The sequence below is a fragment of the Procambarus clarkii genome, chromosome 77 (assembly GCF_040958095.1).
Source record: "Procambarus clarkii isolate CNS0578487 chromosome 77, FALCON_Pclarkii_2.0, whole genome shotgun sequence".
NCBI classification, from domain to species: domain Eukaryota; kingdom Metazoa; phylum Arthropoda; class Malacostraca; order Decapoda; family Cambaridae; genus Procambarus; species Procambarus clarkii.
Genome location: NC_091226.1, coordinates 15,019,897 through 15,028,778, shown reverse-complemented (window position 1 = coordinate 15,028,778; position 8,882 = coordinate 15,019,897). Strand labels below are relative to the sequence as shown.

The 8,882-nt window shown below is 41.2% G+C and overlaps 1 long non-coding RNA gene across 1 annotated transcript; it reads right to left on the bottom strand.

The window, feature by feature from the left end:
- Positions 1-1,740: 1,740 nt before the first annotated feature.
- On the bottom strand, positions 1,741-8,072 carry LOC138357273 (uncharacterized). The gene is made up of 4 exons (XR_011224894.1): positions 7,557-8,072; positions 6,954-7,020; positions 5,536-5,945; positions 1,741-3,106 (listed from the first exon to the last, which is right to left on the bottom strand). It is a non-coding gene; the product is annotated as an uncharacterized lncRNA (long non-coding RNA).
- Between the last annotated feature and the right edge of the window lie 810 nt (positions 8,073-8,882).

Sequence of the window (8,882 nt, the reverse complement as noted above, 5' to 3'; positions counted from 1 at the left end):
TGGGTTATTGAGGACTGGTTATTTTGAGGTTATCTTGAGATGATTTCGGGGCTTTTAGTGTCCCCGCGGCCCGGTCCTCGACCAGGCCTCCATCCCCAGGAAGCAGCCTGTGACAGCTGACTAACACCCAGTTACCTATTTTACTGGTAGGTAACAGGGGCATAGTGAAAAAAAAAACTGCCCATAGTTTCTCGCCGGCGCCCGGAATCGAACTCCGGACCACAGGATCACAAGTCCAGCGTGCTGGCCGCTCGGCTCCATAAGTCTACCTCCTGGTAGGTCTTGTGGTTGGCTGTACAATCCGCATATCTTGCGCCTTCCAATACGCGTTTGTCAGTACTTTATTTGTTTACATTTAAATTTATGTATAGGTTCTGGAGCGCTGCTTTGTGTCGGTATAGTTAGCAATTTCAAAGATTTAATGGTTCTTGGACCCGTGTTATTATCGTCTCTAAACTGTGTGTTGCTGGTTTATCAATCTTTGAAGTATCGTTCAACATTGCAGATTCGGTTTCTCTTATTAAATTTTGCGGGGGATTCAACCCAATTGTAATATTTGTCTGAATCTTTCTGAGGAGTCCAATTTTATCAATCACTTTTGCAGGACTCAATTTGTTCAATTTATCTTGCAGGACTTTTACCGTTTCTAAGCATATAACAATCTTTACATTTGGTGGCGTCACTATAATTTCTACTTTCAGGTTGTCTAATGGAAAGTTTCAATCCTGGCTGCTACTTTACCATAGTTGTTACTACCTCAAGAGCTGTAGTGAAGTCGTGTATCTGCATTATCATAAACTTTTGGAAGATTTGCAGTGTGTTGACCAAACCACATATACTAGAAGATTTGTTTTGCTTGGATATTCCTGCGTGGGTTCTAAGCCTATGGCTGGCTTACTAATTGTTACTTGATTATTGTTTTTGTTTTACTTAGGAGGAGATATGAGTGTTTATGACTATGTTCGCTTCAGTAAGATTTTGCCATATGTGTTTAACAACAACAACTGCTCTGTTGAATCCGAGTTGAAATTTTATTGGGTTTGTAACTGTGCACTGTGTTAGATAATGTTCCAGTGGTCTGTTGTGGTTGTAACTGTGCACTGTGTTAGATAATGTTCCAGTGGTCTGTTGTGGTTGTAACTGTGCACTGTGTTAGATAATGTTCCAGTGGTCTGTTGTGGTTGTAACTGTGCACTGTGTTACATAATGTTTCAATGGTCTGTCGGGCATCACTTGAAGATGAGACAAACGACGTTTCGACTTGAGAATGGTCCAGGACGGACCGAAACGTCGTCGTCCCTTCATCTTCTAGTGCGTGACTTGGTCAACATTTCTTCAGCCACGTTATTGTGACTCATCATCAGCAATGTCTTGACCGTCGTGCTGACCTTTCAAGCTTCACAATGTTGACCTCAACCTAGTGGTCTGGTGTCGCCTGGGAGTTTCCTGCGCATAAGTTCGAATCCTCGACACGGCTCCTGATATGTTCATTGATACATCACGGTGGTAGGATTTCTTTGTGCATATGGCGTCTTGCTTATTGTAGGACTGTGTAGCCACGAAAGCAGTTTGATGATGAACTTTCTGCCTATCTGTGTATAGTCGCTCCTCTGATTCTCAGTACTGCCTCCATTTCCTCTTGCTCTGATTTTCTCCTCCACACATGTTGCCGTCCGCATAGTTAAAAAAAAATCACTACCTTCCTATCTTCTTGAGGTTATCTTGAGATGATTTCGGGGCTTTAGTGTCTCCGCGGCCCGGTCCTCGACCAGGCCTCCACCCCCAGGAAATAGCCCGTGACAGCTGACTAACACCAAGGTACCTATTTTACTGCTAGGTAACAGGGGCATAGGGTGAAAGAAACTCTGCCCATTGTTTCTCGCCGGCGCCCGGGATCGAACCCAGGATCACAAGACCAGGGTGCTGTCCGCTCGGCCGACAGGCTCCCTACTGCCTCACCTATTGCCCGAGACACTCCAAAGCCTAAATAAATTCACCTCTAACAGAGGTCGAAAATTGACTCCCTCGGGTGCACTCGGAGATATCAAACGCTTAAGAAGTTAGTTGGTCTACCTTTCCAATAGGCTGGATACACTTTCTAAGGGGCCTCTTTGTGGATGGCACTGCCCGCTCGTTTCCTTGTAACTTGCAGGGTGCAACTAAGTGTTCATATTATATATAAAATCCATATTTGTATATCTATCTTGGTCAATAAAGAGGCTAGGTTGAATGATGCATGTTGGTTAATAGTTTGATGGCTATTTCATATTATCCTTTGATTTTATTTTCTGTAATTTTTTTTCTTTGCTAGACAGGAAAAAGGGCTTTCCGGAAGGTAGGTGCTGCAACGTAAACATTTTAGTCAAAACGTGTAAACGTTTCACTTTTGATTTAGACAAAGTCTAAATCCAAAGTCTAGTCCAAAGTCTACCAATATTAAAAGTTTATCTCACAGAAGTATGTCGTATGCTTGAATTGTGTCCGGATTCATCAAGCAGGAATTCATCCCACCTCACTAACTCTTGGGAAATGGTAAACTGGTTTAATTGAAGTTACAACCTCACCCGTTTGGGTTCCGACGAGCTCTCTCTCAGCTCTTAAGGTCTGGCTTCACTGCGGTTGTAAAGAAATCTGCTTATTATTGAATACCTAAATGCATGTTTCATCTTTTCCATTTCAATGTTCATAGCGAGGCCTCGGGTCAGATTAACTGCCTCACAGCTTCTCCTTTAGGAGTCACGTGACCTCAGGTCATGCCCCAATTAGATGACATATGAAACTTGGCCAATCAGGTGTCACCCATACATCTAGCCTGGCTCTGGTGAGCCCAAAATCCTTGCTCGATCCAACGACACTACCCATCCCTATGTTCAGAATCACACAGCTAGGCTACACCCTCGAAATTCACAAATGCAGAAATGGCACAGGAAATACGTCCTTTCAAATTGGAACAAAACGGTTACTTTCGGGCTGTCCTACATGTTTTATAAAGCATGATGAGGGAGTCGATATTAAAAATGGCATCGCAACATAACACAGAATGAACGCACCTTTATCTTCCGGAGTGTCAATTACTGTCCCACGATGAGCTGTAGGGAGGACGTACCTGTCAAAACAAATTAATAAAATTGAAATCAATTTTATTTCATTACACGGAAGGGGGAATGGGTGACAGCGGGTGAGGGGGGGGAGGGGGAGTGGGTGACAGCGGGGAGGGGGGGGGGGGAGGGGGGAGGGGGGAGGGGGGAAGTGGGGAACTATGGCTATAGTCTTAACTCTTCCTTGCAAAAGGGTGAATTACACGATACTTCAACAGCGGCTTGTGAGGTTCACTATATATAAGAAATGCAAAAAAGACGCCACTGAACTACAGCCGTTATCAATAATAGTATTCCCACTAATATTGAATTAAAGGAATTCTTGTTGAGATCAGGGGAACACCCAAGGGGTCAAAGCGAGCCCTCCCAAAACGCTAAGACCAGATTCACGAAGCAGTTACTCAAGCACTTACGAACGTGTACATCTTTCTTTAATCTTTGACGGCTTTGGTTACATTTATTAAACAGTTTACAAGCATGAAAACTTCCCAATCAACTGTTGTTATTGTTATAAACAGCTTCCTGGTACTTCGGAGCTCATTAACTGTTTAATAATTGTAAACAGAGCCGCCAAAGATTGAGAAAAGATATACAGGTTCGTAAGTGCTTGCGTAACTGCTACGTGAATCAGGATCCAGGGCCCCTCACTCCTAATGCTCACTCTAAACATCCTCCTGTTCAGATAGTACTTTATATAGTACAAACACTGATGTACTAAGCAATTAGATAGTCCCCCCCTGCTACTCAAGAAGCCCAATGTGTTACATAATTAAGAAGTCGGGTATTGGGGCAGCTCCTCACCTTAAGTAGTGTATTGTGTGGACAAGTAGTGTATTGTGAGGACTAATAATAAACAGAAGCTCCCCTATGACTGCAATATCTCCATCTACTATGTGGGAATATAATTGTTGCAACGAATATGTTGTAAAATAGGAAACTGACCCTGTTTCAGAAGGCTGTAATAATCAATTGCAAAATTTTGTCTAAAGTGTGGTATTTGTCTCACAGCTTTCCCATAGACAAGAAAAGTGCTATAGAGATTGACAAAACTATTTTTAGATATGTATGGTATGGTAGATACCAACCAGTTAAACGAACTACCCTAAGTAAAGGTAAGAAAAACGGTGGTATAGGAATACTGAATGTGTACCATAAGTCATTGGCAATCTTATGTGTTACTTTTAGAAAGGAGATAATGCAGAGGGATAGTGTAAATGCACTAGGACATTACTATTGTAAATTACGTGTTAGCTATTTGATACATATGCCAGAGTATACTGACCTTGCCTTTATTTCACCGCACTTTTATTCATGTGCAATTGATGTTCTCAGGCGGATTTGTAATATTGAAGGTTTTTTAATGATGAACAGTAAACAAATGTATGATGTTATACTACCGAATATAGTTCCTAGAGTAGAGGAGGCATATCCACTCTTTAGCTGGCAAGTAATATGGGCAAACCTTCATGTTAAATTTATTGCCCCAAAACAACGTGAGCTGTTGTATCGCTATACTCATGAGACCCTCCCTACTAATGATAGGTTGTTGATGTTGGGCATTAAGAACAACAATAGGTGTGACCAATGTACTGAAATTGAAAATATGCATATATTTTATTTCTGTAAGCAGAAAGTTGTTCTTGTAAACTGGATTAGAGACACTCTTAAAGCTTTATGTGGACCAAGTATTAGAGTGGAGTTAATGAGGTTTTTAATGTTTCATATTGACATAAAATGCAAGAAAATTAGGAATACAATAATTATGTTTCTTTCTGATTACATTTTTTGTGTGTGGATAGGCAGGCAGGAAGGTTACTCAGTAGACAAAATATTGAAGTTCTTGCGAGGCAGGATCAGGTATAACATTTGGGGTTTACGGCTCATGCTCGGTGGTGATATGGAAAATTGGTTTACTGAGAATTATATAAAATATATATAAATGTAAAAATTTCCCCTGTATTTTAATGTAAATTCTCCAATTTTTGTAAATCGTTTATAGGTAAATAAGTATAACATTCAGTTGTTTTTTTAAAGATCTTGTTCTGTACTACTGAAACACTTGTTCACTAAGAATTGTAATGTATAATTGTCTTGTAACACTTGTGTATATGTAATTTATATTGTATTTTTTTAAATAAAGATAAAAAAAAAATATCTCCATTGGTCAAACTATTATGTATTAGCGATAAGACCTACCATTAATGTATGATGACTTACTGTAAATATATAGCTCTTGAAATAGCACTTTCTCTGTAACTAGCTGACATTGTAACTATAACGTGTGAAGGATAGATGAAATTGTTTATGTAGTAATCTAAGATGAGGTCTGATAAAGACCTTTTGTGCCCTCTGTAATGCTTTTTGCGCTACCGCTCACAGGATGAGTATGGGGTGCACAATAAACTAGCCGTCTTCGGCGGTAACAATCAATCCTCACCTTATCATGATGGAAGATAACACCGGGATGAATCGCTGGCAACTGGTCACTATCCTGCCTGTTGGAGGCTGTAACCGACCTCCAACTTGCCTGTTGGAGGCTGTAACCGACCTCCAACTTGCCTGTTGGAGGCTGTAACCGACCTCCAACTTGCCTGTTGGAGGCTGTAACCGACCTCCAACTTGCCTGTTGGAGGCTGTAACCGACCTCCAACTTGCCTGTTGGAGGCTGTAACCGACCTCCAACTTGCCTGTTGGAGGCTGTAACCGACCTCCAACTTGCCTGTTGGAGGCTGTAACCGACCTCCAACTTGCCTGTTGGAGGCTGTAACCGACCTCCAACTTGCCTGTTGGAGGCTGTAACCGACCTCCAACTTGCCTGTTGGAGGCTGTAACCGACCTCCAACTTGCCTGTAATACAAGATAGCAATGAGTAATGTAACATTTTAACCGAATTTAATAAGCGCTGTAAAAACAGGTTTTTGTTGGCGGATTTGAAATTTTTTCGGGGGCGAAATTCGAATTTCCGCACAATCCGCCAACAAAGAAATTAAATCCGCCAATAAAAACAAAATCCAAATCTACCAAATATATATATATATATAAATCCGTCAAACAAAAATACAATTCCGCCAATAAAAAATGTCAAAACACCACCAAAAAATTCTAAATGCTCAACAAAAAATTAAAAGTACCCAAAAAAACATTTCAAAACGCAAAAAAAAATATTGAAGATCACCGAACAAAAAAAAAAAAATCCCAAACCACCAACATACAAAGATCCCTGAAATAAGTGACTCCAGAGGAAGTAAAAAAAAAGGATGAATTACACGATACTTGAATAGTGGGCTTGTGGTGGTTCAATATATATATAATTAAGAAAGAAGCCACTGATCAACAGCCTTTATCAATAACACTATTCCCACTGATATTGAATTAAAGTTATTCTTGTAGAGATCAGTGGGCCACCAGAGAGGGTGAAACCGGGCCCTCCTGAATCGAGGAGACCCGGGGCCAGATTCACGAAAGCACTTACGAACGTGTCCATCTTTCCTCAATCTTTAACGGCTTTGGTTACATTTATTAAACAGTTTACAAGCATGAAAACTTGCTAATCAGCTGTTGTTATTGTTATAAACAGCCTCCTGGTGCTTCGGAGCTCATTAACTGTTTAATAATTGTAAGCAAAGCCGCCAAAGATTGAGAAAAGATGTGCAGGTTCGTAAGTGCTTGCCTAAGTGCATTGTGAATCTAGCCCCAGGGGCCCTTACTCAAGACACAAGACGCACCCTCTCCCAACCAAGAAAAGCAACTCGGAGGGGGGGGGGGGGGGGGCAACTGCTCAAGAAACCCAATATGTTAATTAAGGAGTCACATATTGGGGAAAATTTCTCACATTAACATGATGGAAGATAATACCTGGATGTATCACGTTGAATTGGTGACTATCCTGCCTGCTGGAGGCTGTGACTGAGCACCAATTTCCCTGTAATACAAGACAATACAATACTAATTGAATACAATAGTAACTGAACATTTTAACTTTTTAATAATCACTGTAAATATGCCTCCAAAATTCAGTTCATGAAAACATAATGGAATAAATGAAGTTTTGTTATAAAAAGCATTTTAGGCATATGTAAAAATCTGTTGCAATTATTTAGTTATACGTTATATATACCAATAACAACGTCTATCTAACATATAGCGTCCTTCGAACGCAGGTTCAAATCCACCGTCCTACTCCAAAATTTTATTCATAATTATCACGTTAATATGATTTCATTCTGAATTTTATCATCTCGCAATGATTAGCTATTCACTGATGCCTGGCATTGGTGCTACTTAACTAATAAGTTTATAAATGTGTATGAGTCTGAAGGACAGTGTATGAATAGGTATGAATGCCAGTGTCAAGACTTAAATATGTGTGGTTAACGAGCAATTATCCTCCTTCCCTCACTAAACAACAACATATCACATTCCTGATAACAAAACTAACATTACAGATTACAAACTTACTTGTAACTGTAGTTCCACTAAGCAGGAACAATATATAACGTTTATAAACTCGTTACTACGCACTTATTTCAGTAATATTTCCTATCAAGCGCTCCCTCAGGGAGGTCCTCGCCTGACCACGACACGAGAGGTAATGAAGGCAGTAGATTCAAAGCGACTCATGTCTCGAGACCTTAAACTACCGCCATAAGGAACCTCAAAGCCTCGTTAGTGGTCAGATAAAGAAGCAATTTCCTCGATGTCTCTCCCATTTGATTATTGTATTAAATCATAATATATTTTAGGACTGAGTTAATTAGATGGCAGGAGTTTTAAGGTATAAAACCTAATTCCCCTAAACAGTTCTCATTAAATTTGTAAAAACTAATAATTTGGTAATTTTAAATGAATTGCATTGCTGGTGGCATCATCCTGATGTGTGTAGCAGCGAACCTCCAGAAAAATAATTATCTTACATGCGAATAAATTATAATAATTTTTCCAGTTGATTTAACAATTATTATAAACTAATATGTACAGTAGATATTAAAGTTTGTATTAGGATATATTTGCTAAGTAAAAGTAGCCTAAACAATTGTTCGAGGAATTTTGATAACTTGAAACTGAACTCTGAATGATGCCGTCAACTGCGGTCCAGATTTTTTAAATAATTTCTGTTATTTTATTTATTATATTTTAGACTCATTTAGAGTAATAAATCAATAAATATACATCTTGTATTATCCGAACAAATTAGCATTAGCTAATTTTATATAATACATTACCAGGGGTAGTGGCAGGGGTCCACCACACAGGGTGGCAGGGGTCCACCACACAGGGTGGCAGGGGTCCACCACAGTGTGGCAGGGGTCCACCACACAGTGTGGCAGGGGTCCACCACACAGTGTGGCAGGGGTCCACCACACAGTGTGGCAGGGGTCCACCACACAGTGTGGCAGGGGTCCACCACACAGTGTGGCAGGGGTCCACCACACAGTGTGGCAGGGGTCCACCACACAGTGTGGCAGGGGTCCACCACACAGTGTGGCAGGGGTCCACCACACAGTGTGGCAGGGGTCCACCACACAGTGTGGCAGGGGTCCACCACACAGTGTGGCAGGGGTCCACCACACAGTGTGGCAGGGGTCCACCACACAGTGTGGCAGGGGTCCACCACACAGTGTGGCAGGGGTCCACCACACAGGGCGGCAGGTCACCATCACACAGGGCGGCAGGTCACCATCACACAGGGCGGCAGGTCACCATCACACAGGTCACCATCACACAGGGCAGCAGGTCACCATCACACAGGTCACCATCACACAGGGCGGCAGGTCACCATCACAC